Source organism: Hypomesus nipponensis, chromosome 5 (genome assembly GCF_054491055.1).
Source record: "Hypomesus nipponensis isolate SF chromosome 5, ASM5449105v1, whole genome shotgun sequence".
Taxonomy (NCBI): domain Eukaryota; kingdom Metazoa; phylum Chordata; class Actinopteri; order Osmeriformes; family Osmeridae; genus Hypomesus; species Hypomesus nipponensis.
The window spans coordinates 10,745,099-10,768,255 of record NC_140365.1 but is presented as its reverse complement, the minus strand read 5'-3'; the positions used below and the strand labels follow the sequence as shown (position 1 = coordinate 10,768,255).

General features: G+C 46.5%; 1 long non-coding RNA gene and 26 other non-coding genes across 27 annotated transcripts; 26 read left to right on the top strand and 1 right to left on the bottom strand.

Annotated features, from left to right (window-relative positions):
• The first annotated feature begins 21 nt into the window (after positions 1-21).
• Positions 22-93, top strand: trnah-gug (transfer RNA histidin (anticodon GUG)). Its single transcript has one exon. It is a non-coding gene; the product is annotated as a tRNA-His (tRNA).
• Positions 94-328: 235 nt separating this feature from the next.
• On the top strand, positions 329-401 carry trnar-acg (transfer RNA arginine (anticodon ACG)). The gene has a single exon. It is a non-coding gene; the product is annotated as a tRNA-Arg (tRNA).
• A 550-nt stretch (positions 402-951) lies between these two features.
• Positions 952-1,023, top strand: trnah-gug (transfer RNA histidin (anticodon GUG)). Its single transcript has one exon. It is a non-coding gene; the product is annotated as a tRNA-His (tRNA).
• Positions 1,024-1,258: 235 nt separating this feature from the next.
• trnar-acg (transfer RNA arginine (anticodon ACG)) lies at positions 1,259-1,331 on the top strand. The gene has a single exon. It is a non-coding gene; the product is annotated as a tRNA-Arg (tRNA).
• A 537-nt stretch (positions 1,332-1,868) lies between these two features.
• Positions 1,869-1,940, top strand: trnah-gug (transfer RNA histidin (anticodon GUG)). Its single transcript has one exon. It is a non-coding gene; the product is annotated as a tRNA-His (tRNA).
• A 235-nt stretch (positions 1,941-2,175) lies between these two features.
• Positions 2,176-2,248, top strand: trnar-acg (transfer RNA arginine (anticodon ACG)). The gene has a single exon. It is a non-coding gene; the product is annotated as a tRNA-Arg (tRNA).
• An 830-nt stretch (positions 2,249-3,078) lies between these two features.
• On the top strand, positions 3,079-3,151 carry trnar-acg (transfer RNA arginine (anticodon ACG)). Its single transcript has one exon. It is a non-coding gene; the product is annotated as a tRNA-Arg (tRNA).
• A 550-nt stretch (positions 3,152-3,701) lies between these two features.
• trnah-gug (transfer RNA histidin (anticodon GUG)) lies at positions 3,702-3,773 on the top strand. Its single transcript has one exon. It is a non-coding gene; the product is annotated as a tRNA-His (tRNA).
• A 227-nt stretch (positions 3,774-4,000) lies between these two features.
• Positions 4,001-4,073, top strand: trnar-acg (transfer RNA arginine (anticodon ACG)). Its single transcript has one exon. It is a non-coding gene; the product is annotated as a tRNA-Arg (tRNA).
• An 849-nt stretch (positions 4,074-4,922) lies between these two features.
• Positions 4,923-4,995, top strand: trnar-acg (transfer RNA arginine (anticodon ACG)). The gene has a single exon. It is a non-coding gene; the product is annotated as a tRNA-Arg (tRNA).
• An 836-nt stretch (positions 4,996-5,831) lies between these two features.
• trnar-acg (transfer RNA arginine (anticodon ACG)) lies at positions 5,832-5,904 on the top strand. The gene has a single exon. It is a non-coding gene; the product is annotated as a tRNA-Arg (tRNA).
• An 835-nt stretch (positions 5,905-6,739) lies between these two features.
• Positions 6,740-6,812, top strand: trnar-acg (transfer RNA arginine (anticodon ACG)). The gene has a single exon. It is a non-coding gene; the product is annotated as a tRNA-Arg (tRNA).
• Positions 6,813-7,349: 537 nt separating this feature from the next.
• trnah-gug (transfer RNA histidin (anticodon GUG)) lies at positions 7,350-7,421 on the top strand. Its single transcript has one exon. It is a non-coding gene; the product is annotated as a tRNA-His (tRNA).
• Positions 7,422-7,655: 234 nt separating this feature from the next.
• Positions 7,656-7,728, top strand: trnar-acg (transfer RNA arginine (anticodon ACG)). The gene has a single exon. It is a non-coding gene; the product is annotated as a tRNA-Arg (tRNA).
• Positions 7,729-8,265: 537 nt separating this feature from the next.
• On the top strand, positions 8,266-8,337 carry trnah-gug (transfer RNA histidin (anticodon GUG)). Its single transcript has one exon. It is a non-coding gene; the product is annotated as a tRNA-His (tRNA).
• A 234-nt stretch (positions 8,338-8,571) lies between these two features.
• trnar-acg (transfer RNA arginine (anticodon ACG)) lies at positions 8,572-8,644 on the top strand. The gene has a single exon. It is a non-coding gene; the product is annotated as a tRNA-Arg (tRNA).
• A 537-nt stretch (positions 8,645-9,181) lies between these two features.
• Positions 9,182-9,253, top strand: trnah-gug (transfer RNA histidin (anticodon GUG)). The gene has a single exon. It is a non-coding gene; the product is annotated as a tRNA-His (tRNA).
• Positions 9,254-9,487: 234 nt separating this feature from the next.
• trnar-acg (transfer RNA arginine (anticodon ACG)) lies at positions 9,488-9,560 on the top strand. Its single transcript has one exon. It is a non-coding gene; the product is annotated as a tRNA-Arg (tRNA).
• A 542-nt stretch (positions 9,561-10,102) lies between these two features.
• trnah-gug (transfer RNA histidin (anticodon GUG)) lies at positions 10,103-10,174 on the top strand. The gene has a single exon. It is a non-coding gene; the product is annotated as a tRNA-His (tRNA).
• A 235-nt stretch (positions 10,175-10,409) lies between these two features.
• trnar-acg (transfer RNA arginine (anticodon ACG)) lies at positions 10,410-10,482 on the top strand. Its single transcript has one exon. It is a non-coding gene; the product is annotated as a tRNA-Arg (tRNA).
• A 542-nt stretch (positions 10,483-11,024) lies between these two features.
• Positions 11,025-11,096, top strand: trnah-gug (transfer RNA histidin (anticodon GUG)). Its single transcript has one exon. It is a non-coding gene; the product is annotated as a tRNA-His (tRNA).
• A 235-nt stretch (positions 11,097-11,331) lies between these two features.
• Positions 11,332-11,404, top strand: trnar-acg (transfer RNA arginine (anticodon ACG)). The gene has a single exon. It is a non-coding gene; the product is annotated as a tRNA-Arg (tRNA).
• A 550-nt stretch (positions 11,405-11,954) lies between these two features.
• Positions 11,955-12,026, top strand: trnah-gug (transfer RNA histidin (anticodon GUG)). The gene has a single exon. It is a non-coding gene; the product is annotated as a tRNA-His (tRNA).
• A 235-nt stretch (positions 12,027-12,261) lies between these two features.
• Positions 12,262-12,334, top strand: trnal-aag (transfer RNA leucine (anticodon AAG)). The gene has a single exon. It is a non-coding gene; the product is annotated as a tRNA-Leu (tRNA).
• Positions 12,335-12,884: 550 nt separating this feature from the next.
• trnah-gug (transfer RNA histidin (anticodon GUG)) lies at positions 12,885-12,956 on the top strand. Its single transcript has one exon. It is a non-coding gene; the product is annotated as a tRNA-His (tRNA).
• Positions 12,957-13,191: 235 nt separating this feature from the next.
• trnar-acg (transfer RNA arginine (anticodon ACG)) lies at positions 13,192-13,264 on the top strand. The gene has a single exon. It is a non-coding gene; the product is annotated as a tRNA-Arg (tRNA).
• Positions 13,265-15,745: 2,481 nt separating this feature from the next.
• Positions 15,746-18,303, bottom strand: LOC146288453 (uncharacterized). The gene is made up of 3 exons (XR_014755202.1): positions 18,033-18,303; positions 16,724-16,911; positions 15,746-16,578 (listed from the first exon to the last, which is right to left on the bottom strand). It is a non-coding gene; the product is annotated as an uncharacterized LOC146288453 (long non-coding RNA).
• Between the last annotated feature and the right edge of the window lie 4,854 nt (positions 18,304-23,157).

Here is a 23,157-nt window from a genome sequence, read left to right as displayed (position 1 = left end):
GTGTCCTGCGACAAGCGGCGAGCCGTGATCGTATAGTGGTTAGTACTCTGCGTTGTGGTCGCAGCAACCCCGGTTCGAATCCGGGTCACGGCACATTTTTCGTTGTGCAGACAAGGGACGTTGCGCGCCGTGCCTGTACGCTACACGCGACCAGTGCCATGCGCATAGCTACTCCCCCTCGTGTCTGTTTAAAAAGAGCCTTTAGATATATGTAGTCTCGGTTAGTAAACCTGTGAAAGAGGAAGACCACTGTCTGCCGTTTCCCCGTCACTTCTTTCGCTCCAAGCGAGTGTCGTGGGTCGGTGACATGGCATGCAGCATACACATCGGGCCAGTGGCGCAATGGATAACGCGTCTGACTACGGATCAGAAGATTCCAGGTTCGACTCCTGGCTGGCTCGAGCATCCATTTAACCAATTCTGTATTTGGGCGATGAGGGAAAGATGTCTGTCAAGCAGTTGAGCGTAGCGCGCCAAAGTAAAACAACAGGCATTATGACGTTTTCACCAAAGCTCCTACTTTGATTCCGCACCGTTGCGCAGATACCCAGAAGGAAGCGCCCGAATGAACGTTTTGCTGCAGCAGGTATCGAAAGAGCCTTGGAAAAGGAAATGCTTTTCTTCACCGGTTTGGAAAAGAAGAAAAAAAGAGAAGAAAAAGCTGGCTGTGGCGTAACCCTACAAGGATTTGACGCAAACGAGAGAAAATGCATGTGCTTCCGCACCGTTCTTGTAAAATGCTCAACAATCTTGTCATAAACACATCAAAAATGGACGCCCCTTGAAATGTGCCAAAGAAAACAAGGTGGAAAATGCCTTGTTTGCAAATTAGGACAGCTTCGACAAAGGGAGAGAGGCTGGCAACTTATGTGTGTAGCTCATTCGTGTGGCACAGCACAGGTCACAATACCCGTGGCCACCACCTCTTGTGTGTCATGCGACAAGCGGCGAGCCGTGATCGTATAGTGGTTAGTACTCTGCGTTGTGGTCGCAGCAACCCCGGTTCAAATCCGGGTCACGGCACATTTTTCGTTGTGCAGACAAGGGACGTTGCGCGCCGTGCCTGTACGCTACACGCGACCAGTGCCATGCGCATAGCTACTCCCCCTCGTGTCTGTTTAAAAAGAGCCTTTAGATATATGTAGTCTCGGTTAGTAAACCTGTGAAAGAGGAAGACCACTGTCTGCCGTTTCCCTGTCACTTCTTTCGCTCCAAGCGAGTGTCTTGGGTCGGTGACATGGCATAAGGCATGCACCTCGGGCCAGTGGCGCAATGGATAACGCGTCTGACTACGGATCAGAAGATTCCAGGTTCGACTCCTGGCTGGCTCGAGCATCCATTTAACCAATTCTGTATTTGGGCGATGAGGGAAAGATGTCTGTCAAGCAGTTGAGCGTAGCGCGCCAAAGTAAAACAACAGGCCTTATGACGTTTTGGCCAAAGCTCCTACTTTGATTCCGCACTGTTGCGCAGATACCCAGAAGGAAGCGCCCGAATGAACGTTTTGCTGCAGCAGGTATCGAAAGAGCCTTGGAAAAGGGAATGCTTTTCTTCACCGGTTTGGAAAAGAAGAAAAAAAGAGAAGAAAAAGCTGGCTGTGGCGTAACCCTACAAGGATTTGACGCAAACGAGAGAAAATGCATGTGCTTCCGCACCGTTCTTGTAAAATGCTCAACAATCTTGTCATAAACACATCAAAAATGGACGCCCCTTGAAATGTGCCAAAGAAAACAAGGTGGAAAATGCCTTGTTTGCAAATTAGGACAGCTTCGACAAAGGGAGAGAGGCTGGCAACTTATGTGTGTAGCACAGCACAGGTCACAACACCCGTGGCCACCACCTCTCGTATGTCCTGCGACAAGCGGCGAGCCGTGATCGTATAGTGGTTAGTACTCTGCGTTGTGGTCGCAGCAACCCCGGTTCGAATCCGGGTCACGGCCCATTTTTCGTTGTGCAGACAAGGGACGTTGCGCGCCGTGCCTGTACGCTACACGCGACCAGTGCCATGCGCATAGCTACTCCCCCTCGTGTCTGTTTAAAAAGAGCCTTTAGATATATGTAGTCTCGGTTAGTAAACCTGTGAAAGAGGAAGACCACTGTCTGCCGTTTCCCCGTCACTTCTTTCGCTCCAAGCGAGTGTCTTGGGTCGGTGACATTGCATGCAGCATACACCTCGGGCCAGTGGCGCAATGGATAACGCGTCTGACTACGGATCAGAAGATTCCAGGTTCGACTCCTGGCTGGGTCGAGCATCCATTTAACCAATTCTGTATTTGGGCGATGAGGGAAAGATGTCTGTCAAGCAGTTGAGCGTAGCGCGCCAAAGTAAAACAACAGGCATTATGACGTTTTCACCAAAGCTCCTACTTTGATTCCGCACCGTTGCGCAGATACCCAGAAGGAAGCGCCCGAATGAACGTTTTGCTGCAGCAGGTATCGAAAGAGCCTTGGAAAAGGAAATGCTTTTCTTCACCGGTTTGGAAAAGAAGAAAAAAAGAGAAGAAAAAGCTGGCTGTGGCGTAACCCTACAAGGATTTGACGCAAACCGTTCTTGTAAAATGCTCAACAATCTTGTCATAAACACATCAAAAATGGACGCCCCTTGAAATGTGCCAAAGAAAACAAGGTGGAAAATGCCTTGTTTGCAAATTAGGACAGCTTCGACAAAGGGAGAGAGGCTGGCAACTTATGTGTGTAGCGCATTCGTGTGGCACAGCACAGGTCACAACACCCGTGGCCACCACCTCTCGTGTGTCTTGCGACAAGCGGCGAGCCGTGATCGTATAGTGGTTAGTACTCTGCGTTGTGGTCGCAGCAACCCCGGTTCGCATCCGGGTCACGGCACATTTTTCGTTGTGCAGACAAGGGACGTTGCGCCCGTGCCTGTACGCTACACGCGACCAGTGCCATGCGCATAGCTACTCCCCCTCGTGTCTGTTTAAAAAGAGCCTTTAGATATATGTAGTCTCGGTTAGTAAACCTGTGAAAGAGGAAGACCACTGTCTGCCGTTTCCCCGTCACTTCTTTCGCTCCAAGCGAGTGTCGTGGGTCGGTGACATGGCATGCAGCATAAAAATCGGGCCAGTGGCGCAATGGATAACGCGTCTGACTACGGATCAGAAGATTCCAGGTTCGACTCCTGGCTGGCTCGAGCATCCATTTAACCAATTCTGTATTTGGGCGATGAGGGAAAGATGTCTGTCAAGCAGTTGAGCGTAGCGCGCCAAAGTAAAACAACAGGCATTATGACGTTTTCACCAAAGCTCCTACTTTGATTCCGCACCGTTGCGCAGATACCCAGAAGGAAGCGCCCGAATGAACGTTTTGCTGCAGCAGGTATCGAAAGAGCCTTGGAAAAGGAAATGCTTTTCTTCACCGGTTTGGAAAAGAAGAAAAAAAGAGAAGAAAAAGCTGGCTGTGGCGTAACCCTACAAGGATTTGACGCAAACGAGAGAAAATGCATGTGCTTCCGCACCGTTCTTGTAAAATGCTCAACAATCTTGTCATAAACACATCAAAAATGGACGCCCCTTGAAATGTGCCAAAGAAAACAAGGTGGAAAATGCCTTGTTTGCAAATTAGGACAGCTTCGACAAAGGGAGAGAGGCTGGCAACTTATGTGTGTAGCTCATTCGTGTGGCACAGCACAGGTCACAACACCCGTGGCCACCACCTCTCGTGTGTCATGCGACAAGCGGCGAGCCGTGATCGTATAGTGGTTAGTACTCTGCGTTGTGGTCGCAGCAACCCCGGTTCGAATCCGGGTCACGGCACATTTTTCGTTGTGCAGACAAGGGACGTTGCGCGCCGTGCCTGTACGCTACACGCGACCAGTGCCATGCGCATAGCTACTCCCCCTCGTGTCTGTTTAAAAAGAGCCTTACATATATGTAGTCTCGGTTAGTAAACCTGTGAAAGAGGAAGATCACTGTCTGCCGTTTCCCCATCACTTCTTTCGCTCCAAGCGAGTGTCTTGGGTCGGTGACATGGCATGCACCTCGGGACAGTGGCGCAATGGATAACGCGTCTGACTACGGATCAGAAGATTCCAGGTTCGACTCCTGGCTGGCTCGAGCATCCATTTAACCAATTCTGTATTTGGGCGATGAGGGAAAGATGTCTGTTGAGCGTAGCGCGCCAAAGTAAAACAACAGGCCTTATGACGTTTTGGCCAAAGCTCCTACTTTGATTCCGCACCGTTGCGCAGATACCCAGAAGGAAGCGCCCGAATGAACGTTTTGCTGCAGCAGGTATCGAAAGAGCCTTGGAAAAGGGAATGCTTTTCTTCACCGGTTTGGAAAAGAAGAAAAAAAGAGAAGAAAAAGCTGGCTGTGGCGTAACCCTACAAGGATTTGACGCAAACGAGAGAAAATGCATGTGCTTCCGCACCGTTCTTGTAAAATGCTCAACAATCTTGTCATAAACACATCAAAAATGGACGCCCCTTGAAATGTGCCAAAGAAAACAAGGTGGAAAATGCCTTGTTTGCAAATTAGGACAGCTTCGACAAAGAGAGAGAGGCTGGCAACTTATGTGTGTAGCTGATTCGTGTGGCACAGCACAGGTCACAACACCCGTGGCCACCACCTCTCGTGTGTCCTGCGACAAGCGGCGAGCCGTGATAGTATAGTGGTTAGTACTCTGCGTTGTGGTCTTAGCAACCCCGGTTTGAATCCGGGTCACGGCACATTTTTCGTTGTGCAGACAAGGGACGTTGCGCGCCGTGCCTGTACGCTACACGCGACCAGTGCCATGCGCATAGCTACTCCCCCTCGTGTCTGTTTAAAAAGAGCCTTTAGATATATGTAGTCTCGGTTAGTAAACCTGTGAAAGAGGAAGACCACTGTCTGCCGTTTCCCCGTCACTTCTTTCGCTCCAAGCGAGTGTCGTGGGTCGGTGACATGGCATGCAGCATACACATCGGGCCAGTGGCGCAATGGATAACGCGTCTGACTACGGATCAGAAGATTCCAGGTTCGACTCCTGGCTGGCTCGAGCATCCATTTAACCAATTCTGTATTTGGGCGATGAGGGAAAGATGTCTGTCAAGCAGTTGAGCGTAGCGCGCCAAAGTAAAACAACAGGCGTTATGACGTTTTCACCAAAGCTCCTACTTTGATTCCGCACCGTTGCGCAGATACCCAGAAGGAAGCGCCCGAATGAACGTTTTGCTGCAGCAGGTATCGAAAGAGCCTTGGAAAAGGGAATGCTTTTCTTCACCGGTTTGGAAAAGAAGAAAAAAAGAGAAGAAAAAGCTGGCTGTGGCGTAACCCTACAAGGATTTGACGCAAACGAGAGAAAATGCATGTGCTTCCGCACCGTTCTTGTAAAATGCTCAACAATCTTGTCATAAACACATCAAAAATGGACGCCCCTTGAAATGTGCCAAAGAAAACAAGGTGGAAAATGCCTTGTTTGCAAATTAGGACAGCTTCGACAAAGGGAGAGAGGCTGGCAACTTATGTGTGTAGCACAGCACAGGTCACAACACCCGTGGCCACCACCTCTCGTGTGTCCTGCGACAAGCGGCGAGCCGTGATCGTATAGTGGTTGGTACTCTGCGTTGTGGTCGCAGCAACCCCGGTTCGAATCCGGGTCACGGCACATTTTTCGTTGTGCAGACAAGGGACGTTGCGCGCCGTGCCTGTACGCTACACGCGACCAGTGCCATGCGCATAGCTACTCCCCCTCGTGTCTGTTTAAAAAGAGCCTTACATATATGTAGTCTCGGTTAGTAAACCTGTGAAAGAGGAAGATCACTGTCTGCCGTTTCCCCATCACTTCTTTCGCTCCAAGCGAGTGTCTTGGGTCGGTGACATGGCATGCACCTCGGGACAGTGGCGCAATGGATAACGCGTCTGACTACGGATCAGAAGATTCCAGGTTCGACTCCTGGCTGGCTCGAGCATCCATTTAACCAATTCTGTATTTGGGCGATGAGGGAAAGATGTCTGTTGAGCGTAGCGCGCCAAAGTAAAACAACAGGCCTTATGACGTTTTGGCCAAAGCTCCTACTTTGATTCCGCACCGTTGCGCAGATACCCAGAAGGAAGCGCCCGAATGAACGTTTTGCTGCAGCAGGTATCGAAAGAGCCTTGGAAAAGGGAATGCTTTTCTTCACCGGTTTGGAAAAGAAGAAAAAAAGAGAAGAAAAAGCTGGCTGTGGCGTAACCCTACAAGGATTTGACGCAAACGAGAGAAAATGCATGTGCTTCCGCACCGTTCTTGTAAAATGCTCAACAATCTTGTCATAAACACATAAAAAATGGACGCCCCTTGAAATGTGCCAAAGAAAACAAGGTGGAAAATGCCTTGTTTGCAAATTAGGACAGCTTCGACAAAGAGAGAGAGGCTGGCAACTTATGTGTGTAGCACAGCACAGGTCACAACACCCGTGGCCACCACCTCTCGTGTGTCCTGCGACAAGCGGCGAGCCGTGATCGTATAGTGGTTAGTACTCTGCGTTGTGGTCGCAGCAACCCCGGTTCGAATCTGGGTCACGGCACATTTTTCGTTGTGCAGACAAGGGACGTTGCGCGCCGTGCCTGTACGCTACACGCGACCAGTGCCATGCGCATAGCTACTCCCCCTCGTGTCTGTTTAAAAAGAGCCTTACATATATGTAGTCTCGGTTAGTAAACCTGTGAAAGAGGACGATCACTGTCTGCTGTTTCCCCATCACTTCTTTCGCTCCAAGCGAGTGTCGTGGGTCGGTGACATGGCATGCAGCATACACATCGGGCCAGTGGCGCAATGGATAACGCGTCTGACTACGGATCAGAAGATTCCAGGTTCGACTCCTGGCTGGCTCGAGCATCCATTTAACCAATTCTGTATTTGGGCGATGAGGGAAAGATGTCTGTCAAGCAGTTGAGCGTAGCGCGCCAAAGTAAAACAACAGGCGTTATGACGTTTTCACCAAAGCTCCTACTTTGATTCCGCACCGTTGCGCAGATACCCAGAAGGAAGCGCCCGAATGAACGTTTTGCTGCAGCAGGTATCGAAAGAGCCTTAGAAAAGGAAATGCTTTTCTTCACCGGTTTGGAAAAGAAGAAAAAAAGAGAAGAAAAAGCTGGCTGTGGCGTAATCCTACAAGGATTAGACGCAAACGAGAGAAAATGCATGTGCTTCCGCACCGTTCTTGTAAAATGCTCAACAATCTTGTCATAAACACATCAAAAATGGACGCCCCTTGAAATGTGCCAAAGAAAACAAGGTGGAAAATGCCTTGTTTGCAAATTAGGACAGCTTCGACAAAGGGAGAGAGGCTGGCAACTTATGTGTGTAGCACAGCACAGGTCACAACACCCGTGGCCACCACCTCTCGTATGTCCTGCGACAAGCGGCGAGCCGTGATCGTATAGTGGTTAGTACTCTGCGTTGTGGTCGCAGCAACCCCGGTTCGAATCCGGGTCACGGCACATTTTTCGTTGTGCAGACAAGGGACGTTGCGCGCCGTGCCTGCACGCTACACGCGACCAGTGCCATGCGCATAGCTACTCCCCCTCGTGTCTGTTTAAAAAGAGCCTTACATATATGTAGTCTCGGTTAGTAAACCTGTGAAAGAGGAAGATCACTGTCTGCTGTTTCCCCATCACTTCTTTCGCTCCAAGCGAGTGTCGTGGGTCGGTGACATGGCATGCAGCATACACATCGGGCCAGTGGCGCAATGGATAACGCGTCTGACTACGGATCAGAAGATTCCAGGTTCGACTCCTGGCTGGCTCGAGCATCCATTTAACCAATTCTGTATTTGGGCGATGAGGGAAAGATGTCTGTCAAGCAGTTGAGCGTAGCGCGCCAAAGTAAAACAACAGGCGTTATGACGTTTTCACCAAAGCTCCTACTTTGATTCCGCACCGTTGCGCAGATACCCAGAAGGAAGCGCCCGAATGAACGTTTTGCTGCAGCAGGTATCGAAAGAGCCTTAGAAAAGGAAATGCTTTTCTTCACCGGTTTGGAAAAGAAGAAAAAAAGAGAAGAAAAAGCTGGCTGTGGCGTAATCCTACAAGGATTAGACGCAAACGAGAGAAAATGCATGTGCTTCCGCACCGTTCTTGTAAAATGCTCAACAATCTTGTCATAAACACATCAAAAATGGACGCCCCTTGAAATGTGCCAAAGAAAACAAGGTGGAAAATGCCTTGTTTGCAAATTAGGACAGCTTCGACAAAGGGAGAGAGGCTGGCAACTTATGTGTGTAGCACAGCACAGGTCACAACACCCGTGGCCACCACCTCTCGTATGTCCTGCGACAAGCGGCGAGCCGTGATCGTATAGTGGTTAGTACTCTGCGTTGTGGTCGCAGCAACCCCGGTTCGAATCCGGGTCACGGCACATTTTTCGTTGTGCAGACAAGGGACGTTGCGCGCCGTGCCTGCACGCTACACGCGACCAGTGCCATGCGCATAGCTACTCCCCCTCGTGTCTGTTTAAAAAGAGCCTTACATATATGTAGTCTCGGTTAGTAAACCTGTGAAAGAGGAAGATCACTGTCTGCTGTTTCCCCATCACTTCTTTCGCTCCAAGCGAGTGTCGTGGGTCGGTGACATGGCATGCAGCATACACATCGGGCCAGTGGCGCAATGGATAACGCGTCTGACTACGGATCAGAAGATTCCAGGTTCGACTCCTGGCTGGCTCGAGCATCCATTTAACCAATTCTGTATTTGGGCGATGAGGGAAAGATGTCTGTCAAGCAGTTGAGCGTAGCGCGCCAAAGTAAAACAACAGGCGTTATGACGTTTTCACCAAAGCTCCTACTTTGATTCCGCACCGTTGCGCAGATACCCAGAAGGAAGCGCCCGAATGAACGTTTTGCTGCAGCAGGTATCGAAAGAGCCTTAGAAAAGGAAATGCTTTTCTTCACCGGTTTGGAAAAGAAGAAAAAAAGAGAAGAAAAAGCTGGCTGTGGCGTAACCCTACAAGGATTAGACGCAAACGAGAGAAAATGCATGTGCTTCCGCACCGTTCTTGTAAAATGCTCAACAATCTTGTCATAAACACATCAAAAATGGACGCCCCTTGAAATGTGCCAAAGAAAACAAGGTGGAAAATGCCTTGTTTGCAAATTAGGACAGCTTCGACAAAGGGAGAGAGGCTGGCAACTTATGTGTGTAGCACAGCACAGGTCACAACACCCATGGCCACCACCTCTCGTATGTCCTGCGACAAGCGGCGAGCCGTGATCGTATAGTGGTTAGTACTCTGCGTTGTGGTCGCAGCAACCCCGGTTCGAATCCGGGTCACGGCACATTTTTCGTTGTGCAGACAAGGGACGTTGCGCGCCGTGCCTGTACGCTACACGCGACCAGTGCCATGCGCATAGCTACTCCCCCTCGTGTCTGTTTAAAAAGAGCCTTACATATATGTAGTCTCGGTTAGTAAACCTGTGAAAGAGGAAGATCACTGTCTGCTGTTTCCCCATCACTTCTTTCGCTCCAAGCGAGTGTCGTGGGTCGGTGACATGGCATGCAGCATACACATCGGGCCAGTGGCGCAATGGATAACGCGTCTGACTACGGATCAGAAGATTCCAGGTTCGACTCCTGGCTGGCTCGAGCATCCATTTAACCAATTCTGTATTTGGGCGATGAGGGAAAGATGTCTGTTGAGTGTAGCGCGCCAAAGTAAAACAACAGGCATTATGACGTTTTCACCAAAGCTCCTACTTTGATTCCGCACCATTGCGCAGATACCCAGAAGGAAGCGCCCGAATGAACGTTTTGCTGCAGCAGGTATCGAAAGAGCCTTGGAAAAGGAAATGCTTTTCTTCACCGGTTTGGAAAAGAAGAAAAAAAGAGAAGAAAAAGCTGGCTGTGGCGTAACCCTACAAGGATTAGACGCAAACGAGAGAAAATGCATGTGCTTCCGCACCGTTCTTGTAAAATGCTCAACAATCTTGTCATGAACACATCAAAAATGGACGCCCCTTGAAATGTGCCAAAGAAAACAAGGTGGAAAATGCCTTGTTTGCAAATTAGGACAGCTTCGACAAAGGGAGAGAGGCTGGCAACTTATGTGTGTAGCTCATTCGTGTGGCACAGCACAGGTCACAACACCCGTGGCCACCACCTCTCGTGTGTCATGCGACAAGCGGCGAGCCGTGATCGTATAGTGGTTAGTACTCTGCGTTGTGGTCGCAGCAACCCCGGTTCGAATCCGGGTCACGGCACATTTTTCGTTGTGCAGACAAGGGACGTTGCGCGCCGTGCCTGTACTCTACACGCGACCAGTGCCATGCGCATAGCTACTCCCCCTCGTGTCTGTTTAAAAAGAGCCTTTAGATATATGTAGTCTCGGTTAGTAAACCTGTGAAAGAGGAAGACCACTGTCTGACGTTTCCCTGTCACTTCTTTCGCTCCAAGCGAGTGTCTTGGGTCGGTGACATGGCATAAGGCATGCGCCTCGGGCCAGTGGCGCAATGGATAACGCGTCTGACTACGGATCAGAAGATTCCAGGTTCGACTCCTGGCTGGCTCGAGCATCCATTTAACCAATTCTGTATTTGGGCGATGAGGGAAAGATGTCTGTTGAGTGTAGCGCGCCAAAGTAAAACAACAGGCATTATGACGTTTTCACCAAAGCTCCTACTTTGATTCCGCACCATTGCGCAGATACCCAGAAGGAAGCGCCCGAATGAACGTTTTGCTGCAGCAGGTATCGAAAGAGCCTTGGAAAAGGAAATGCTTTTCTTCACCGGTTTGGAAAAGAAGAAAAAAAGAGAAGAAAAAGCTGGCTGTGGCGTAACCCTACAAGGATTAGACGCAAACGAGAGAAAATGCATGTGCTTCCGCACCGTTCTTGTAAAATGCTCAACAATCTTGTCATGAACACATCAAAAATGGACGCCCCTTGAAATGTGCCAAAGAAAACAAGGTGGAAAATGCCTTGTTTGCAAATTAGGACAGCTTCGACAAAGGGAGAGAGGCTGGCAACTTATGTGTGTAGCTCATTCGTGTGGCACAGCACAGGTCACAACACCCGTGGCCACCACCTCTCGTGTGTCATGCGACAAGCGGCGAGCCGTGATCGTATAGTGGTTAGTACTCTGCGTTGTGGTCGCAGCAACCCCGGTTCGAATCCGGGTCACGGCACATTTTTCGTTGTGCAGACAAGGGACGTTGCGCGCCGTGCCTGTACTCTACACGCGACCAGTGCCATGCGCATAGCTACTCCCCCTCGTGTCTGTTTAAAAAGAGCCTTTAGATATATGTAGTCTCGGTTAGTAAACCTGTGAAAGAGGAAGACCACTGTCTGACGTTTCCCTGTCACTTCTTTCGCTCCAAGCGAGTGTCTTGGGTCGGTGACATGGCATAAGGCATGCGCCTCGGGCCAGTGGCGCAATGGATAACGCGTCTGACTACGGATCAGAAGATTCCAGGTTCGACTCCTGGCTGGCTCGAGCATCCATTTAACCAATTCTGTATTTGGGCGATGAGGGAAAGATGTCTGTCAAGCAGTTGAGCGTAGCGCGCCAAAGTAAAACAACAGGCCTTATGACGTTTTGGCCAAAGCTCCTACTTTGATTCCGCACCGTTGCGCAGATACCCAGAAGGAAGCGCCCGAATGAACGTTTTGCTGCAGCAGGTATCGAAAGAGCCTTGGAAAAGGGAATGCTTTTCTTCACCGGTTTGGAAAAGAAGAAAAAAAGAGAAGAAAAAGCTGGCTGTGGCGTAACCCTACAAGGATTTGACGCAAACGATAGAAAATGCATGTGCTTCCGCACCGTTCTTGTAAAATGCTCAACAATCTTGTCATAAACACATCAAAAATGGACGCCCCTTGAAATGTGCCAAAGAAAACAAGGTGGAAAATGCATTGTTTGCAAATTAGGACAGCTTCGACAAAGAGAGAGAGGCTGGCAACTTATGTGTGTAGCTCATTCGTGTGGCACAGCACAGGTAACAACACCCGTGGCCACCACCTCTCGTGTGTCCTGCGACAAGCGGCAAGCCGTGATCGTATAGTGGTTAGTACTCTGCGTTGTGGTCGCAGCAACCCCGGTTCGAATCCGGGTCACGGCACATTTTTCGTTGTGCAGACAAGGGACGTTGCGCGCCGTGCCTGTACGCTACACGCGACCAGTGCCATGCGCATAGCTACTCCCCCTCGTGTCTGTTTAAAAAGAGCCTTTAGATATATGTAGTCTCGGTTAGTAAACCTGTGAAAGAGGAAGACCACTGTCTGACGTTTCCCTGTCACTTCTTTCGCTCCAAGCGAGTGTCTTGGGTCGGTGACATGGCATAAGGCATGCGCCTCGGGCCAGTGGCGCAATGGATAACGCGTCTGACTAAGGATCAGAAGATTCCAGGTTCGACTCCTGGCTGGCTCGAGCATCCATTTAACCAATTCTGTATTTGGGCGATGAGGGAAAGATGTCTGTCAAGCAGTTGAGCGTAGCGCGCCAAAGTAAAACAACAGGCCTTATGACGTTTTGGCCAAAGCTCCTACTTTGATTCCGCACCGTTGCGCAGATACCCAAAAGGAAGCGCCCGAATGAACGTTTTGCTGCAGCAGGTATCGAAAGAGCCTTGGAAAAGGGAATGCTTTTCTTCACCGGTTTGGAAAAGAAGAAAAAAAGAGAAGAAAAAGCTGGCTGTGGCGTAACCCTACAAGGATTTGACGCAAACGATAGAAAATGCATGTGCTTCCGCACCGTTCTTGTAAAATGCTCAACAATCTTGTCATAAACACATCAAAAATGGACGCCCCTTGAAATGTGCCAAAGAAAACAAGGTGGAAAATGCATTGTTTGCAAATTAGGACAGCTTCGACAAAGAGAGAGAGGCTGGCAACTTATGTGTGTAGCTCATTCGTGTGGCACAGCACAGGTCACAACACCCGTGGCCACCACCTCTCGTGTGTCCTGCGACAAGCGGCGAGCCGTGATCGTATAGTGGTTAGTACTCTGCGTTGTGGTCGCAGCAACCCCGGTTCGAATCCGGGTCACGGCACATTTTTCGTTGTGCAGACAAGGGACGTTGCGCGCCGTGCCTGTACGCTACACGCGACCAGTGCCATGCGCATAGCTACTCCCCCTCGTGTCTGTTTAAAAAGAGCCTTTAGATATATGTAGTCTCGGTTAGTAAACCTGTGAAAGAGGAAGACCACTGTCTGCCGTTTCCCCGTCACTTCTTTCGCTCCAAGCGAGTGTCGTGGGTCGGTGACATGGCATGCAGCATACACATCGGGCCAGTGGCGCAATGGATAACGCGTCTGACTACGGATCAGAAGATTCCAGGTTCGACTCCTGGCTGGCTCGAGCATCCATTTAACCAATTCTGTATTTGGGCGATGAGGGAAAGATGTCTGTCAAGCAGTTGAGCGTAGCGCGCCAAAGTAAAACAACAGGCGTTATGACGTTTTCACCAAAGCTCCTACTTTGATTCCGCACCGTTGCGCAGATACCCAGAAGGAAGCGCCCGAATGAACGTTTTGCTGCAGCAGGTATTGAAAGGTACTTCCGCTCAATTTGGATTTTGCTTCTGTACTAGGTCTGGGAGCTCGGCTCTGAAGTCGATTTCCAGAAACAAAAAAATTTTGTAGGTCCAATCAGCAAACAGAGGTAGTGGCTGAGAACGATGACGTTAACAAGACTACATGTTACGCCACCGGTCACTCAACCAGTTGTGTGTCGGCTGGGCTAGCAGTGGCAAAGAACGTAATGCAATGTTGCGATCGCCCCAATTCACGCAAATTCAACGATTCTCCGCAAATTCAGCGTGACGTTGCAATTTTTAACAATCACCACAATTTTTCCGCAACTTTGACCAATCATCGTCGTCTCCCAAAACGCTCTCCAGTAAGGGAACGAAAGTTCATGATCTCGTTCATAATTTTGGTGAACGAGTATTGTAGGCCTATTGTATATGCTGATGATTTTGGGGCAATTCAGTTTTTACTGCAAGGCCTTTCTACTGCAAGTGTTCGTTGTATCAGTTTTTCTTATCAATAAATCCTTAACTACCAGATACCCTTTCCAAAACTTGTAAGGGCATTAAAATAATAAACCTGTGTATATGCCTTGTGTATGAAATTATCACATGAAACGTGACGTGCTAACATGAATGCAGCTATGAAGCCACCTGGTTTCTTCAGGGAAAACATGTTTGTAAGGGAATTATGTTGTCGGTCTTCAGGCAACTAATTAAAGTCCCCTCATTGGAAGAGGCCTGTGCAACTGCAAAAATATTTGAAGAAGCATTCCATATTCCTCAAATAGTAGGATGTATTGATGGGAAACACATTCCCGTTTTGGCACTGACTGATGGACACTCAAATGTTGTCAACAGAAAGGGCTGGACCTCCTACATTCTCCAGGGAGTGGTGATGACAAGTACTGCTTCTGGAATATTAGTAGCAAAGGGCCAGGAAGTGCACATGACGCAAATGTTCTACAACATTCATTCAGTAAGTTTCCATGATGGTATCAATTCGAATCTAGCTTTATTCGGATAATGCAAATTTTTGAGGCAACTGCTATTATCCTAATATAAATGGCAGTGAATAAACCGAATCATTGGCTGAAATGTCATATCCCAGTACGATATGTGGCGCTGTTTTCATTACAACTAGTGGTGATACAGCCCTTCCCGCTTGACCTCTTCACCACTACCAACAATAACAACATCAACATTTCGAGAAAGACGGCAAACGGAGAGCAAGGTGAAGCTATGTCCCTCTACATTTCATGCATGATGACAATAGTACTGCGAATGCAAACGGCGCTATTGGCTCGAGTTGTTTGTTTTTTCTACCGGGCCGGCTCCCGGCAGCGACAACTTATCGTCTTTTTCGACTTCCAGGTCACGACCTGGGAGGGAGGGCGGCGGGATCTTAAGCAGGCGCAAAGACGCAGACTCAGAGCCCAGTTCATAGTCCAATTCACCTTTTACAAGCATGTGATGTCCGAATTATCAACCGACTCCGATCGAGTTATCTCGGGGTGTCGATCGGATCGTAGTCTGTCGGACCGCAATTAATAAAGGCACGAGGAGTTGTGCTAAATGGCCAAATATAACATGGCTAAGAGCTCTTCTTAGCATGATGCATCTCTGGTATATTGGCTATATATCACGAAACCCTGAGATGCCTCATTGCTGTAATAAACCAGTTTCCAAAACAAATAGTGCATTAAAAATAGATAACATATCATACATGTGATATACAGTCTCTTATACCACAGGTATCAATCAACCAAACAGCACTCAAATGCATATACAAAATAGCCCTTTGGAGCTGTTTAGTGCAACCTTTTATGGTTGTTAATGTTAGTTTATCTATTGTATATCCTACTGGCTAATAGTATATGTATCATTCAGATAATCTGAATGCAAAACGCGCAAAATGTAAAAATATCAGATCGATATCAAATATCAGAAAGTTTTGATGTTACTCATTTTGAATTACAGGTAGTGCAGAGTAACTTCAGTGTAGATGACAGCGGGCAGGAAGAACAGGTAGCAACAGAAGAGCTTGGAAATGAGTCAAATGTCCAGATAAGGGTAGATGAGAACAGACAAGATGAACAGGCATCAGAGGAGCTACGACATACCCCAAACCAGCCAAATGTCATGACCATCCCAACACAAGTTCTTACCAACAAAACTCTGTCTTTCCAGGAGAGGTGTTTTTTTTTAAATCCCTGGCTTCATTACTGCCCAATGCGCAGGGCAGTTCTGTGCTTTTACTGCTGTAGGGCATTCATAGGCAAAAAGCCAACAATTACTACAAAGGCAGACTCTGCATTTATTAATGTTGGATTCAAGAATTGGAGGAAGGCTGTTGAAAAATTTGAAAATCATGGGAAAAGCCAGAGCCATAAACATGCAGTGACCACATACATACATGAAGCCCAACCAATCACTGCAACATTATCTTGTGCACAAAAGAAACAACAAGAAGAAGCCAGGGAAAACCTTTTGAAAATAGTTGGTGCCATACAGTATTTGGTGAGGCAGGGCAATGCTTTCAGAGGTCATGAGCAGAACGAAGGAAACTTAAAACAGCAACTTCAATACAAGGCAGAGGATGATCCCAAGCTGGTCTCCTGGCTTGCAGGGAAACAGAATTTTACAAGTCCAATGATCCAAAACGAAATACTTCAGATAACAAGTAACTCTATTATCAAAGAAATAGCACAGGAAGTACAACATTTGTCTGTAGTGCAATATTCTGTGATCATTGATGGAACTCAAGATATTGCTGGGATAGAGCAAGAGTCAATATGTATAATTTATGTAGACGAAAATCTAGATCCTAGAGAAGAGTTTGTAGGGCTGTATGAAACTAACTCCACAACTGGAGAGAGCATTGCTTAAGTTGCCACTGACGTCATGCTCAGACTGAACCTGCCCATCTCACAGTTGAGAGGGCAGACTTACGATGGTGCAGCCAACATGTCCGGCAAGGTACAGGGAGTACAGGCTCTCTTGAGAAGGGAGTAACATCTGGCTCCATATATCCACTGTGGTCCACACTGCATAAACCTTGTAGCTCAGATGACAATTTCAGCTTCATCAGTTGTCAGGAACTCGCTCGACGCAGTCAATGAATTAGGAAGATTTTCTAACCAGTCTGGAAAATTTAAATCAATTTTCAGTGAAATATCTAAATCTAATAGTGTAAGATCTACATCCCTCAAGCCATTATGTCCCACTAGATGGACCGTACACACACCAGCCATCCAGTCTGTGCTCAGTCAGTACGACAGTGTACTCACATCACTTGAAGAGATGGCGACCTGTAGTTTGAGGGAGACTGCATCCAGGGCTAATGGACTTCATGAGGTGTTCCTCAAAGGAAACACAGTCTTGGGGCTTAAGATGGCTGCAGATGTCATGTCAGCCCTAGAAACCCTGAATAGCTCCCTTCAGAGTAAACGGCAGACAATCTCTGGTATGATGTTGGCTGTGGAGCATGTCAAAAGACATTTGGAGAACAGAAGAACAGAAGAGCATTTTCGAGGATTGTATGTGCAAGCCCAAGACATTGCCTCATCATTAGACCTGGTGCCCATCAAGATGCCCCATATCCGCTGCCCTCAAAAACGATTATCTGGACCAGCTGAGCCACATATATACCCCTCTGCAGAGTCGTTCCACAGAAGCCACTATATCAACATGCTTGACACAGCCACTCTGCAACTTACACAGCGCTTTGATGAGCCGGGTATTCATACACTCAGAAGTTTGGAGAATGTCCTTATCAGTGGAGAGATGGATGATATCATTAAGAGTTACCCAGAGTTGGACCAAGGAGCTTTAAAGGTAAGGTTGCAAATGCATATGGGTCCAAAGAATGTATTATTTGTATAGTACAGACAGTAGATATATGGTCATAGTGATATAGTATAAAAAGTAGGGCTGTGAAATGATTAAAATTTGTAATCAAATTAATCACAGGTTTCTGTGGATTAATCATGATTAATCACATATTACTGATTTTCCAAATTTTTGTCATTAGTGTGCGTCTTTGATTTTGCGTGTGCTCAAGCACTCCTCATATTTTTTACATATTTTCATAAATATATTGTTTATTATCATTTGATGCTGGTAGTTCATGAAGAAAGGGACATCCTTAGTTTTTTCATTCAATATTTTGCATAATAACACATACATGTATTAATTGTTATCCAGTGAAATTAGGGGTTTATATTAGCAAGGGGGTTTACGTTTAGCACTTTTGCAAGGCACTGTATTCATGTCACATTCTCATTGGGGGCTGAGCACCCCTTAAGGTCTGATCCTAGAATCGCCCCTGCGACGCACCATATAAGCTTGAGTTTAAATACATTAGCGTATATAATGTAACATTACGTACTGTACATGCAAGTCTTAGCTAAATGACTTAAATGTATGATGCACTTTTCGATCAGTCCTCCGACACCACAACACGATACTTGCCGAGTATAACAGCGCAACAGCTCAAACACAGGCAGGGATACAGTAACTAACAACGCTAATGCTAAATAAATGTTTAGCTGCTCGGCTCCATGACGCCGGGTAAGAAAGGCTCGTGAAACTGCTCACCAAAAGAACGAAGGGGCACCCACTTGTCTGGCAGATCGTAAGAACCTAGCGAAAAATATCCTAAACTTTCCAAGACTTCTAGCTAGGTTTATAGTTACCTAGCGAAAAATAGCCTCAACTTTCCTAGACTTTAAGCTACGGTACTAATGCAGAAGGAAAGCTGATAGTGCTGTCTTACTAGAACGTCGTATCTATGCATTGTTGCTAACGTGTGCACCCAATGAATTCAACATTTGTAGGTAGCACATGCCCGAGTGCTTGTAAAAAATGCTCGCACTGTCTCAAAAACTGGTCGCAAAATGCGATCATTTGGTAGCAGTCTGGAGCCTTGCCGCAGAGTGTGCATATCACTTTGGTTTTATTGGATGTTCCATCTTAGTTTTTTTGGAACACGAACTTCTCATCCAGACGTTGCAGATTGGGTGGAATTGTGGTAATATTACGTTAAATGCGTTTAACAAAAATAACGAATTAATCCTGTAATTTAATCATAACGCGTTAACGAGTTATTTTTCACAGCCCTAATTTAATGTATTATATATACACAATAATAAACAATAACAATCGCAGTATCACATCCATTAGGGTGACCATGGGGGTATTCGTCGTAGCTCGCTAGCGGTGCGTTCACACTGCAGACTTTTTTACCGCTCAGCACCGCCGGCCTTCCCACAGTGCACCACGCTCGGGGGCGTGCCAGACAGATTCATTCAGAGCTGTAGTTCTCTTAAATCACTGTTGTAGTTCTATAATGTCATGGCAAATGTGCAGACAAAATACAACTTTTACACACATTAAGCAAGCATCCGACGCGCTTTCTAGATCTGACATGATCTTATCTTCAGCACACAATAGGTTATCTTTTTCCACACTTTTTTTAGGCCGAGTGAAAGATTAAATGCCACCCGCACTCTATGTAACGGGTCTTTTTCCGGCTGGAAAAAAAGATGCATCAGACATAAACGTTGACATGTGTAACCTTTTATTATATTACTCGAAATCTGTGCAAATCATTTGCTAGATTATGACTTGCCTCTACACATTCACTGTATGGATAGCGAGTGGCCGCCAGCCAGCATTTCAGCATTGAATGTCAATCGTGTGCCGGGTGAGCTAGCTAGACTATGCAGCTAGCACAGAAGAAAGTTACGTAATGTGAAGAAACTGAATTAAAGTACAAAATACAACAAACCAAGGACGCCGACAACCTCAGCAACCCTGCGCCAGGCATATTTTTTTTTGTTTACGTCTCTGTAATCTAACATAGACGTATCATACAATACTGGGTATGAAGACACATACGATGAGTTGCTCTTCCATCTTGAAAATTGTCAAACCTAGAAATGTTTACCATTACCAACAGTTGCTACGTTACAAGAAACAAGAAACCAACCCGATTGGCCATCGCTGGCGTTTTCACGCTCCTCGTTTACATAAAGTTCAGAAAATCCAACTTTCGCTGCCCCGCTCGCCATCCCACAATGCCCTATGCGAGCGTCGCCGCCCCGCTCACCTTCCCACAATGCCCTACGCGGGCGTCAACGCCTGGTTTAATTGAAAATGAGTGGGAAGCCGACGCCCCGCTCTGCCCGCCCCGCTGCAGTGTGAACGCACCGTAAGCAGTTTAGCGAGCTAATTTTCAGGCTAAGATAAAACACGCCCCTATTTTTCAGTTCGTGGAAGCAAGTTTAGATAAATCACCCTAGTAACATATCAATTAGCACTAACCTGCTCGAGAGCGGGCTAACTTAAGTGTAGCTGGATAAGCTTGCCACACCCCCGGAAAATAATTGGCAGCTCCCTTTTTGAGAGACCCAGCTGACCAAGGAGATATAGTTCGATTAACTTTCCATACCAATAGAGTTCTTCACGATCGCCAAGATCCTTTATTTCACACGGATGAGTTCTTGTTTGAGCGATATCGATTCAGCTGACAAGGACTAATTTATTTGCAAGACCTTCTCGGGCCGTACATTGCAAATATCACACGCCGCAGCAAGCTATGCTTTATGAGCTTATGCTGCTGTATGTGAATATGTAACGCTATGTTCTAAGAAATGTCTTATCTGTTGTGCCTGTGCTTTTTATGTTTCACTGTGGTAGAGTGGGAAACGTTAGATTACTTCTTATGTCTTGACGTGAAGAAATGGACAATAAAGCTACTTGAAACTTTTACTGTGCTTCAGACTCTGCATAGCCTTCAGGTTTTTCGCGTCAGGTAGGCTACATTTTTATACAGTATAGGCGATGCAGAAAACATTGGCAAAGCCACAGCATGCGTTGGTGTAAGAAAAGTGTACTTGGTGCTTAACCAGCTGATCAATCAATTGATCATATTCCTGGCCATGCCCCAGTCAATGAAATCAAAGAGGGATTTACACATAGGCCTACATGCATATACACATATATAGGGTGATATCAGGTAAAATGGGCCATTTAAGGTTTGGGGATCCCAGCCCTGACAAGTAACAGGGGATTTGATTGCTTTATGGTTGCTATGGTGGGCGGGCCAATAATTCAAACAATACTGCACCAGAAAGCTGCATGGTAAGTAGCCTGGCATACCAAATCTAATTAAACTATTATAAGGATGATAAATCTTTTCTTTTTTTTTACATGCACATAAAAAACTGCATATCTGTCTTGATGGCATCAATCACAAATAATGTTGTTAGTTTGGTATATGAACATATTTTTTGAAAAAGTTATGTTTTTCTTGGTGGTCCAATTTACCTTAACCCACTGAGGTAAAATGGGCAACATGTTTTCAGATAAAATGGGCCATCATCTGTGTCACTCACAAACACACATACACGTGTTGGAGTGTGTGTGAGGGTGTGTGTGTGTGTCACACCATGACCCCCCCAACCGTAATAATGGTAGTAGATATTTTATGTACAGTGAGTATGGCGAAGGAGAAGGAAGAGAGAGGAGAGGAGAAAGGGAGAAGGAAAGAGAGAGAAAAGAGAGTAGGAGCAAGGACCAGAGAGGAAAGGATACAATGATAAAACAGGGATGGAAAGGAAGGCCAAACAATTACAATCTGTGTAGAGGAGAGGATGAAGGGGGCCTTAGATTAATACATGGAGGGAGAGAAGAAAGGAATTACAGTGAGTGTGCACCTCTTTTTCAAGAGCATGGGGTGTGCCGCAATCAACACTGCAAAGACGCATCAGTGGAAAGGTGACTGGCAGTGAACATGTGTCAGGGCAGAAGCCCTACCTTCCACAGGAGGCAGAAAGGGAGCTTGCTGCCACCCTCAACACATTGGCGCAGAGGGGGTTTCCCTTCACAAAACGTGATGTCCGGCAAGTGGCCTTTGATTTTGCAGCCAAGAACAACATTTCTGGTTTCTCCAAGACAGCAGGGAGGGCCGGATATTACTGGTTTAAGAACTTTCTAAAGCACAACCCAGAGCTTTGGATGTGCAAGCCAGAGGTCCTGTCTGCAGCACGGGCTGCTGGACTCAACAAAGAGGTGGTTAGCCAGTGGTTTAACCAGTATGAGAGCCTTTTGGTCAAGCTGGGTATTGAGGGCACATCGTCACATATATATGGAACTGTGACGAGTCTTGGCTTCAGGATCATTTTTTTAAAATTATGGCACATATGAATATGTTTGTTTAATGCAGTTTAAATGTTTTGTGGCTGTATAAGCAACTGTGTTTTAAAAGTACATTTGAGGATAAATTACAATTTCCCTTTGCAGTTTCACTGGCCCATTTTACCTGAACAGCTGGTCCATTTTACCTGAAAATGCTTGTGCCAAAAAAGTTGGCACAGCTGATGTTTCAAGAACTGTAGGGCCTAAATAATTATATTTTATTACATCATAAAAAAAAAGATCAAAAACAGTCATTAGTAATCATAAAAATACATGCAAAAGGCATATATGGTATTGTATTATTGTCCCAAACGATTTACCAAAAAGTGGCCCATTTGACCTGATATCACCCTAGTACATGCGCTTTCAGTAGGCCTACATATATCCTCATAAGTGTCTATGAATTCGTATCAATTATACTCTTTGGCCTTGTTTTTATACTTATTCTGAAAAAGTTGATATCATAATTTTCGCTAGCAAGATCTCATTCGAGGATTAATTTCCATTAAGCCTACTGCCAGCAGGCACATTTAAAGAAATGTGATCTGATTGATCGGGGTAATAAGGCACTAAAGATGAGCCATTTTACCAAAATACGCATTTAGTTTATCGGCAATTTTTTTGCCAAGATGCCTGTCTTGCTCTGGCAGTGGTGGCGGTGTTTGACTTAGCCATGATAATATGCTTATGCGTCTTCGTAGAGACTCATTATAATAGTTCGCTCAGATGGCGAGAATATCACCGCTCTCTCTTTCGTCTTTTCCGCCATCATACCGTTAGAAAATCACGGTTTTGGTGATCGACCTTTCCTGCCTTTTGAAGTGTGGCGTGCTCGTGCACTTGCCCTGATAAGTTTAGCCTGATTGAAATTAACCACATGATTTGGATGCGGATCAGCCGTCAACGAACCGATATTTGCGGTTCTCAGTTAGCTCGCTAAAGTTAACGGGCTAAAGGGACAATGGATTAGCTTAGCTTCAACTCTTACGACGAACGGGCCCCATGACCTCCTCTTTTACCCTGACATTTTTTAGACCTAAAAAATGCGTTCGGCCGGTATTCCAAAATTGTCCAGGATTTTGCCTCGTCGGATATTTGTGTTTCTCTGGGTCTTTCACAAACTAGTTACGTTCCACCTTCTTGCACGAGCTCTGACTGTAGAGAGAACTGTCATTGGTCAACCGCCTTCTCAATGTTGCCAGATGCACGATAATTATCCTCCAAATACGATCATTTTGAGCCTTTGGTATGATACCATTTCCTAAACTTTTCATTTTGAAATAAAAAAATGTATTTTACTCAGAGTAACTGAATGCACATGAGCCACCGCCGTAGACGTTATTATTGCATTATTGTTATCAGCGCCTTCTAGTGACGGTGTGTATATCATTAATTTTGATAATTAAAGTCAACATAGGCTATAGGTTACCTACATTTGCAGTCAAGGTGTGTCATTTATTGACATTGTTCTTCATATGGAAATAATGAAGAATTATGTTTTCTTTCTTATTTTAAAGACAAA